Source organism: Salmo salar, chromosome ssa06, assembly GCF_905237065.1.
Source record: "Salmo salar chromosome ssa06, Ssal_v3.1, whole genome shotgun sequence".
Lineage (NCBI taxonomy): Eukaryota > Metazoa > Chordata > Actinopteri > Salmoniformes > Salmonidae > Salmo > Salmo salar.
The window spans coordinates 12,328,586-12,338,951 of NC_059447.1; the positions used below are offsets into that span (position 1 = coordinate 12,328,586).

The 10,366-nt window shown below is 43.0% G+C and overlaps 2 protein-coding genes across 2 annotated transcripts in view; both read left to right on the forward strand.

Annotated features, from left to right (window-relative positions):
• The window catches only part of LOC106606263 (immunoglobulin lambda-1 light chain), a 147,299-nt gene that overhangs the window by 24,805 nt on the left and 112,128 nt on the right, over positions 1–10,366 (forward strand). The window lies entirely within an intron of this gene.
• Positions 1–10,366, forward strand: part of LOC106606373 (Ig lambda chain C region) — a 142,692-nt gene that overhangs the window by 12,777 nt on the left and 119,549 nt on the right. The gene's annotated exons all lie outside the window — the stretch shown is intronic.

Below are 10,366 nucleotides of genomic sequence, written 5' to 3' on the forward strand. Positions count from 1 at the left end.
AACCTTAACCATTAGTGGGGGAAATGCCAAACTGACCCAAGATCAGCGTCTGCTCAGGGCAACTTTACCCAAGTGTTACAGGAAGAAGAGATGTTCAGGGAACAGACCCCACTTTGATCCACAACAGCCATGTGATGAGGCTGTGGAATGACATCAAAATACAGCATTGTGAGAATGTTGTGAGCATGTTGTGTGTTTTAGCCAATGAGTGTGTCTATGGTAGACTAAATTCAATGAAAAAGAATGAAGTGAAAACAACAGCAAACTTTAGACACAACCAGGGGTGGAAATGGAGGGAATGCATTGAAACCAATATCCCAAAGCCACATTTAGACACAAAATATTATTTTTAGCATATTATTTTAGTTGAATTCCCATGGTTATTTATTTTACAGTGCTGAGTTTCCAGAATAACTTTTTTAATTCCACCCCTGGACACAACAAAAAGCAATTCCTGCGCTTTAAGGATCTGTAGGGTAAGGAGGAGGAAAGGCTTCATTTTATCACAGTATGGTCAGGGATGTGCTCTATTTCTCTCTCTACGCAGTAGAATACCTCTAAGACCTTGTCTCTTTAAAATCTACTTTGGCAGAAAAAGTGAATCTCTTATAAAACGTATTAACTATAAAATGTCCCTATCTTAAACCAGTGTGTGTGCGTGCGTGGGTGTTGTGCCATTTATGAAGCTGTGAGCCTGGCTAGATATGCCAGCCCATAAATAAAAGTCTCCTCTAGAAATGATCTTATTTGTATTTATTTTTACCTTTATTTAACTAGACAAGCCAGTTAAGAACAAATTCTTATTTGCAATTACGGCCTACCGGGGAACAGTGGGTTAACTGCCTTGTTCAGGGGCAGAACGACAGATTTTTACCTTGTCAGCTCGGGGATTCGATCCAGCAACCTTTCGGTTACTGGCTCTAAACGCTAGGCCACCTGCCACTGCAAAATCATGAAACTATCAGAGGCTATCAGATTGGACTCAGTCCCAACAGATAGCTCATCTGAATAATACAGATCTAGAGAGTATAGGAGTGTATGAAAGTAATTATTATGATGCTGTATGTGAAGTCTATGAACTTCCACCTGGCCTGTTGGAGGACTGATAGTGATCAGTTCCAGTAGTACAATTGAAGTAACACTTCCTTCATATCACCTGCAGGGGGCAGCAGTGCTAACCTCAAATCAAAGTTTATTTGTCAGGTAAAAACTGTTGAGAAGCTTTTTTCTCATAGACTTGGCACTCCGGTACAAATTTTCATATGGTAGTAGAGAGAACAGTTTATGACTGAGGTGGCTGGGGTCTTTGACAATTTTTAGGGCCTTCCTCTGACACCGCCTAGTGTAGAGGTCCTGGATGGCAGGCAGCTTAGCCCCAATGATGTACTGGGCCGTACGCTCTACCCTCTGTAGTGCCTTACGGTCAGAGGCCGAGCAATTGCCGTACCAGGCAGTGATGCAACCAGTCAGGATGCTCTCGATGTTGCAGCTGTAGAACCTTATGAGGATCTCAGGACCCATGCCAAATCTTTTTAGTTTCCTGAGGGGGACCTAACAGCTTGTAGTGACTGTAGATGGCCTCCACAGCAGCTGCTCAGAGGTATTCTGTTGTTCTGCTTCAATAATCAGTCAGTCAACCACACAGTTTTTACATATCTACTTTATCTCTGTTGTTAACACTGTCAATCAGTGGTTACATACTGTTAACACTGTCAATCAGTTGTTACACATTGTTAACACTGTCAATCAGTGGTTGCATACTGTTAACACTGTCAATGAGTGATTCCACATTGTTAACACTGTCAATCAGTTGTTACACATTGTTAACACTGTCAATCAGTGGTTGCATACTGTTAACACTGTCAATCAGTGATTACACATTGTTAACACTGTCAATCCCACAACACCTGTCTAGGGCTGCAATGGATTCATGTATTTAATGTATTCAGAAGCATGTTTATATCAGATTCAGGTGTAGCATTGTATTGGAAATGCTGCAGTCCACCTCTGAGATCCAGTCATCCATTACCTCAGAGTTGACACCTCCAGAACCCAAGGCCAGCTATGTCCCAGTAGGTAGCTGGTAGGTGTCAGGTCCAGGTTTGTCCCAGTAGGTAGCTGGTTGATCTCAGGTTTGTCCCAGTAGGTAGCGGGTAGATCTCAGGTCCAGGTTTGTCCCAGTAGGTAGCTGATAGGTCTCAGGTCCAGGTTTGTCCCAGTAGGTAGCTGATAGGTCTCAGGTCCAGGTTTGTCCCAGTAGGTAGCTGGTAGGTCCCAGGTCCAGGTTTGTCCCAGTAGGTAGCTGGTAGGTCTCAGGTCCAGGTTTGTCCCAGTAGGTAGCTGGTAGGTCTCAGGTCCAGGTTTGTCCCAGTATGTAGCTGATAGGTCTCAGGTCCAGGTTTGTCCCAGTAGGTAGCTGGTAGGTCTCAGGTCCAGGTTTGTCCCAGTAGGTAGCTGGTATGTCTCAGGTCCAGGTTTGTCCCAGTAGGTAGCTGGTAGGTCTCAGGTCCAGGTTTGTCCCAGTAGGTAGCTGATAGGTCTCAGGTCCAGGTTTGTCCCAGTAGGTAGCTGGTTGTTCTCAGGTCCAGGTTTGTCCCAGTAGGTAGCTGGTTGTTCTCAGGTCCAGGTTTGTCCCAGTAGGTAGCTGGTAGGTCCCAGGTCCAGGTTTGTCCCAGTAGGTAGCTGATAGGTCTCAGGTCCAGGTTTGTCCCAGTAGGTAGCTGGTAGGTCTCAGGTCCAGGTTTGTCCCAGTAGGTAGCTGGTAGGTCTCAGGTCCAGGTTTGTCCCAGTAGGTAGCTGATAGGTCTCAGGTCCAGGTTTGTCCCAGTAGGTAGCTGATAGGTCTCAGGTCCAGGTTTGTCCCAGTAGGTAGCTGGTAGGTCCCAGGTCCAGGTTTGTCCCAGTAGGTAGCTGGTAGGTCTCAGGTCCAGGTTTGTCCCAGTAGGTAGCTGGTAGGTCTCAGGTCCAGGTTTGTCCCAGTATGTAGCTGATAGGTCTCAGGTCCAGGTTTGTCCCAGTAGGTAGCTGGTAGGTCTCAGGTCCAGGTTTGTCCCAGTAGGTAGCTGGTATGTCTCAGGTCCAGGTTTGTCCCAGTAGGTAGCTGGTAGGTCTCAGGTCCAGGTTTGTCCCAGTAGGTAGCTGATAGGTCTCAGGTCCAGGTTTGTCCCAGTAGGTAGCTGGTTGTTCTCAGGTCCAGGTTTGTCCCAGTAGGTAGCTGGTTGTTCTCAGGTCCAGGTTTGTCCCAGTAGGTAGCTGGTAGGTCCCAGGTCCAGGTTTGTCCCAGTAGGTAGCTGATAGGTCTCAGGTCCAGGTTTGTCCCAGTAGGTAGCTGGTAGGTCTCAGGTCCAGGTTTGTCCCAGTAGGTAGCTGGTAGGTCTCAGGTCCAGGTTTGTCCCAGTAGGTAGCTGGTAGGTCTCAGGTCCAGGTTTGTCCCAGTAGGTAGCTGGTAGGTCCCAGGTCCAGGTTTGTCCCAGTAGGTAGCTGATAGGTCTCAGGTCCGGGTTTGTCCCAGTAGGTAGCTGATAGGTCTCAGGTCCAGGTTTGTCCCAGTAGGTAGCTGGTTGTTCTCAGGTCCAGGTTTGTCCCAGTAGGTAGCTGGTAGGTCTCAGGTCCAGGTTTGTCCCAGTAGGTAGCTGGTAGGTCTCAGGTCCAGGTTTGTCCCAGTAGGTAGCTGATAGGTCTCAGGTCCAGGTTTGTCCCAGTAGGTAGCTGGTAGGTCTCAGGTCCAGGTTTGTCCCAGTAGGTAGCTGGTAGGTCTCAGGTCCAGGTTTGTCCCAGTAGGTAGCTGGTAGGTCTCAGGTCCAGGTCTCCTGTAGTTTTGCTCTCAGTCCTCCCATCCTCTATTTGTCTTGGCTCTTCTTGTTGCTTTGGATCCTGTTTTGGTTCATAGTATCTCAGTGCAGTTGAGGTAGATATCCCGAGGAGAGGAATATGTGCTGATCTTCCAGATTTTTAAATGTTTTCTGCTGTTCTGGGACTGCTGGCCAACTCAACACCTTCCTCCTCATGGCCAGTCACCTAGAGTCATGAAATACCTAGATTATACTTTCTCTGGAACCAATTGTCCGTCCAATTGACCATAAATGATTTGAGGTGAACATGAGTTACAGTGACCAGATTCAGTCTGCTCTAATAAGATAATTATTCTACTGGAATTATGGGCTCAACTCGCCAGTGAATAACAGAGAGTTTCCACTGAGACCACCACAGTCACACACTTTTCCACCCATAGAACGAAGGGGTCCAAACAGCTATCAAGAGTGGTCGAAATGGCTATCTTTGGTGTGTGTTGTTATGCAGTGTGTGCGTGTGTGCGTGTGCGTGTGCGTGTGTGTGTGTGTGTGTGTGTGTGTGTGTGTGTGTGTGGGTGTGCGTGTGCGTGTGCGTGCGAGTGCGTGCGTGCGTGTGTGCGTGCGTGCGTGTGTGCGTGTGTGCGTGTGCGTGTGTGTCTGTGGCTCTGGCCCTGGCTCTGGTGCTCATGCCAGTAGTGTCCAGTCAGATTCCTGCACAGTGATAAATGGGATCAGGTTATTTCTACAGCATGTGGCTGCATGGAATGGGTTCTATCTGGATTCTACATCTCTGGTCTCTCAGTACAGGAATATTCTGCCAGTAGAATAACCTGAATGCAGTCAAAGGGGCTATATTTTTGCTCGCTAATTACCTTAAATGCTTATACCAAAAAAGCTTATTGTTGTAATCACTGGACATTACCATACAGTAATACAATTTTCTGTGATAAATCATCATAAGATAGCTTGTAAACCTTTGGTCTTAATAAGTGATGGACGCTGGCAAAAGGTTTCCTGTCCACCTGCTATTTCAATAGAGACTGTGTTTCACTGATACATGGTCTATTTTATTGAGTCTCTGTTAGGAACAAATATTTTGGTTCCAGTCAGTGTTTTGGTTCCGGTGTCAAAAAAAGGTTAGTGTCAACATTCAACTCTTCTTCCTGCGGAACCCACACTGTCCCAAAGAGAGCATTGGTCTGTCAGATTCCAATACATCAATGTTGTTCTCTGGTGAGAAGTTAAATCAAAACGGTTTCTTATTTTTCTCTCCTCAAAAGTTCCTACACCTGTTTGTAACATTTCAGAGTCTAGAAACACAGAAGACAAAAGGTATATCTCACAGGAGCCATGAATCTCTTCTCACTACTCCATGATGGCTCTCTGCGCTGCAGGGATGTCCAGACCCAGCTGGCTCAGGCTCTGGGCTGGTCCCTTACTGGGCTGTTTTCCTGGGATGGTAATAATTTGAATTGAAACATGTTATGTCAAGATCATTAGATCCATTTATAACTGTGCCAGGATGATCACATGCTACCATGAGTAATAAACAAGCTGTGTGTTTCTGTACTGGTTTCTGTCAGGATGTCAGGTTAACTCCATGGGATCTTTATTGAACTATAATCTATTAAATCATCTGGTTTCTGTCATGATGTTAGGTTAACTCCATGGGATCTTTATTGAACTATAGTCTATTAAATCATCTGGTTTCTGTCAGGATGTTAGGTTAACTCCATGGGATCTTTATTGAACTATAGTCTATTAAATCATCTGGTTTCTGTCAGGATGTTAGGTTAACTCCATGGCATCTTTATTGAACTATAGGTTATTACATAATCTGGAATATGAGGCAACACTGTGTTGTCATGACGTTGGCCTCTTTGAGTACAGGGAGGACAGTTGACCCCCTCCCCCTTGCACCATCTCCCAACCTACCTCCCCCCACCCAGGCCCTGTGTGAAGGGGTTGTAAAACTCTAAGAGGAGAATCTCTTGCCACATGGCCCATAGAGAGACACAGGAAATTCTTCCAACTCACAGAATTGGGGAGCCAAGTGACATTTGTGTTCTGGAGAAGGTATGGAAGATTGGTGAAGAATCCAGCTACGAACTGGTCCGCTTGGTACAATTTTGTGATACTCAGAAGAGACAATATAGCCATATTACCATAAAACGGTTTATATAATAGCCTCAGCTATGAGACTTGCATCCACATGGTTGTATAGAATGTATTAATAAGGATAAAGCTATTTGTAATACATTGAGATGCTATGTACTGATGTTAATGTGATAGAATTGTATTTCTGTACCAAGCTTAACTCAGTCATCGGCACGCCCCCAGGGACACAGACAGGACCAGGTGTCATGTGACATGTTCACTATAAAACCCCACCCTGATTTACTTTCTAACAGACCAGGCCTCCACTCCATTGCGAGTTGGCCAACAGGTTTTACCATCCAATCCATCTACTGAAAGTGAACTATACCACGTGGTTAACTTTTAGACTATTGATACCGACAGAATAAGAACAAGTCTTTGATATTAATTAATAGTCTGCAGCTAGAAATTATATCATTGAACGCGAAGACCGATGAAACATCTATTCTATGACGACATTAATGAATGTCGCTTTGAAAGATCCATTCTAACCGAGAGAGAGAGAGAGAGAGAGAGAGAGAGAGAGAGAGAGAGAACGCGGACAAAACTCTCCAACAGAACGACGCTCCAACAAGGATCCCGACGACACACTGAGCGTAAATATATATTGATTGCAATTGTTCCCGAATGAGTGAGCGTTCATGTGCAAAGGATTAGCATATCAATTGTTAATATTAATGAACTCTGTAGGGTCTTCTCAGCTGCCCTAGATTAACCCATTGTTTAACAAGACACCAGCCATGCCTGTTTTAGCCCACTAGGGCACATTCCTCTACCAATTCTTTGTGACGATAATTACTGTTTGTATGCTTTCTGTGAATTACTTAGTGTAGTAAATAAATGATTTTAAGACAATTGATGTATGGATGACTTTAGTAAAGACTGGGTTCGTGCAGATAGAACAATTTACGACGTTTGGAATGAGACTGGACGCGAGGTAAAATACACCATTTAAACCAGAAGATAATCGGCCTATACTATAATAGAATATAATAAATATTGTTATAATATAGGAAAGTTATATTAGGAAAATTATAACTTTGTAATCTGAATATTTTCCTTGGTGCCCCGATCTCCTAGTTAATTACAATTAAACGATTAATCAGTTTGATCGCGTGATAATAATTACAGGGAGTTAATTGATAAACATGTCTTCAGTTTAACCTCTTGGGGCTAGGTGGGACGCTAGCGTGCCACCCGTGGTGCACTCCATCAACAGCAGGTGCATTTCAAGAGCGGCAAATTTGAATCCAAATAAATGTCAAAATTCAAATTTTTCAAAAATACAACTATTTTACACCATTTGAAAGATAAACATCTCCTTAATCTAACCACGTTTTACGATTTCAAAAAGGTTTTACGGCGAAAGCATAAATTTAGAGTATGTTAGGACAGTACATTTACAAGAGTTGTGTGTAATGTTTTGTCAAGTCAAAGACAGGGTCACCAAAACCATAAAACCAGCTAAAATGATGCACTAACCTTTTACAATCTCCATCAGATGACACTCCTAGGACATTATGTTAGACAATGCATGCATTTTTAGTTCTATCAAGTTCATATTTATATCCAAAAACAGCGTTTTACTATGGCATTGATGTTGAGGAAATCGTTTCCCTCCAATAACCGGCAGTCAAGTCAGCGTAACAAATTAAATAATTAAAATTAGAAAACATTGGTAAAATATTATATTGTCATTTAAAGAATTATAGATTTACATCTCTTGAACGCAATCAACTTGCCAGATTTAAAAATAACCTTACTGGGAAATCACACTTTGCAATAATCTGAGCACTGCGCCCAGAAAAATACGCGTTGCGATACAGACTAGACGTCATGTTGGGGAGATCTAAAATCGAAAATACTATGTAAATAATCCATTACCTTTGATTCTCTTCATCAGATGTCACTTCCAGGTATCACAGGTCCATAACGAATGTAGTTTTGTTCAAAAAAGCTCATCATTTATGTCCAAAAATCTCCGTCTCGTTAGCACATGATGTAAGCCAGCCGGACTTCTCGTCATGAACGAGGGGAAAAAATATATTTCCGTTCGTTCAAACATGTCAAACGTTGTATAGCATAAATCATTAGGGCCTTTTTTAACCAGAACATGAATAATATTCAAGGTGGACGAATGCATACTCTTTTATAACGTATTGGAACGAGGGTACCCAACATGAACTCGCGCGCCAGGTGTCTAATGGGACATCATCGTTCCATGGCTCTTGTTCGGTCAGATCTCCCTCCAGAAGACTCAAAACACTTTGTAAAGGCTGGTGACATCTAGTGGAAGCAATAGGAAGTGCCAAAATATTCCTAAACCCCTGTGTTTTTCAATGGGATAGGTTTAAAGTCAATACAACACATCAGGTATCCACTTCCTGTCAGAAAATGTCTCAGGGTTTTGCCTGCCAAATGAGTTCTGTTATACTCACAGACACCATTCAAACAGTTTTGGAAACTTTAGAGTGTTTTCTATCCATATATAATAAGTATATGCATATTCTAGTTACTGGGTAGGATTAGTAACCAGATTAAATCGGGTACATTTTTTTTATCCAGACGTGCAAATGCTGCCCCCTAGACCCAACAGGTTAATGGTGCCCAAAGACACGACAGTGTATAACCATGGAAACTGCAACAACATGACAACAACAAAGTGTATTATTTTCTGTGAACATGAACTGTGTATACATGTCGTTTTTTCATTAAATTGTTACATGTTTCATTCCTCCATCACATGATTCAGACTCGACTTAAACAATGATGTAACGTATTATTTCTCCTAAATTTACTGGCTGAATAATGTTTTGATTATAACTTCATGATCTGCCAGTGTGTGTATGTGATTCCCTGGTTGTAAGACTGGGTTAACCTCTCAGCTTGTCTCGGCTTGGTTTGGCTCAGTTCAGTTCAGTTCAGTAGTGTGAAAAGTGTATTAGAGAGGGGTCGGAGCTGGTCGGACTGCAGGCAGAGCCCAGATGTTCCACAGATGATTACTGTAGGCTGCAGGAATGTAGTACTGGAGGAAGAGTAGGAGGAGGAAGGACGAGGGGGAAGGAGGATGGATGCTGCTTCCACATCAAATACCTCCACTGTATCTGGGGCCAGACTTTAGAGATGTCATTTCACTGTAACACTACAGTTTATTAGAGAGCTGTCCACATCCTGTTTTCCTGCAGAGCTTCAGTCATACTGGATTACTACCTCACACTGGTCTGGTCTGGTCTAGTCTGGTCTGGTCTAATCTGGTCTAGTCTGGTCTAGTCTGGTCTAATCTGGTCTAATCTGGTCTGGTCTGGTATAATCTGGTCTGGTCTGGTCTAATCTGGACTAGTCTGGTATAATCTGGTCTGGTCTGGTCTAATCTGGACTAGTCTGGTATAATCTGATCTAATCTGGTCTGGTCTGGTCTAATCTGGTCTAATCTGGTCTGGGGATAAACCAGCTGACAGCTCAGCTTCACAGTCAGCTACAGTATCTTCTACATCTGCATTGCTTGCTGTTTGGGGTTTTAGGCTGGTTTTCTGTATAGTACTTTGTGAAATCAGCTGATGTAAAAATAAATACATTTTATTGATTGATTTATTGAGTATCTACAGATACACTAGCAGAGATCACTGGATAATAGTGATCAATATTCAATATTGATTGAATGATATTAGATGTATTTACAGAGGAAAAGGTTTTCTATTGTGAAACCATCATCCACTGGATATCTGCATGTCAAATGGAATGTGAACATGAACTAGTCTGAGATGAATGCATGTGTAAATAATATGACATGCTAACATCACATCAACTTCAGATATTATACTGATTCTTCATCTAACTGATGGGGGGGTTGTTCTGTGCCAAGCTGAAGTAACAACTTCCAGTTAAACCAATCACATAATGATGGTGTTTTATCTGCTTTTGCACAGAGAGACTATTCTCTAATAATCACCACTCGGGTCTGAGTGTTGGACTACAAAGACACAGACTAACCATCTATAGAACCAGGTCCAATCAATAGTCATCAACTTTGAGATGTAAACAGGAAGTGGCAGCAGGTAGCCTAGTGGTTAGAGAGTTGGGCCAGGAACCAAGAGGTTGCTGGAACGAATTCCCGAGCTGACATGGTAAAAATCTGTCATTCTGACCCTGAACAAGCAGTTAATCCTGTGTTCCTGGGCTGTTGTTGTAAATTAGAATTTGTTCTTAACTGACTTGCCTAATTAAATAAAGGTCAAATAAAAACCAGTTCAGCATGTATGATGTTTGTACTGTGTTCTGCACCCCTTGTCACTGAGAGGTTGTCCTGAGGTGACACTGGTTCCAGATCCTCACATGTAGACTTGTCTCTGTCAGACATAGTGGAGGGGTTGAATGACTGATAATGATGTTGTTGTTGGGAATGAGCTCATAAGTAAGCA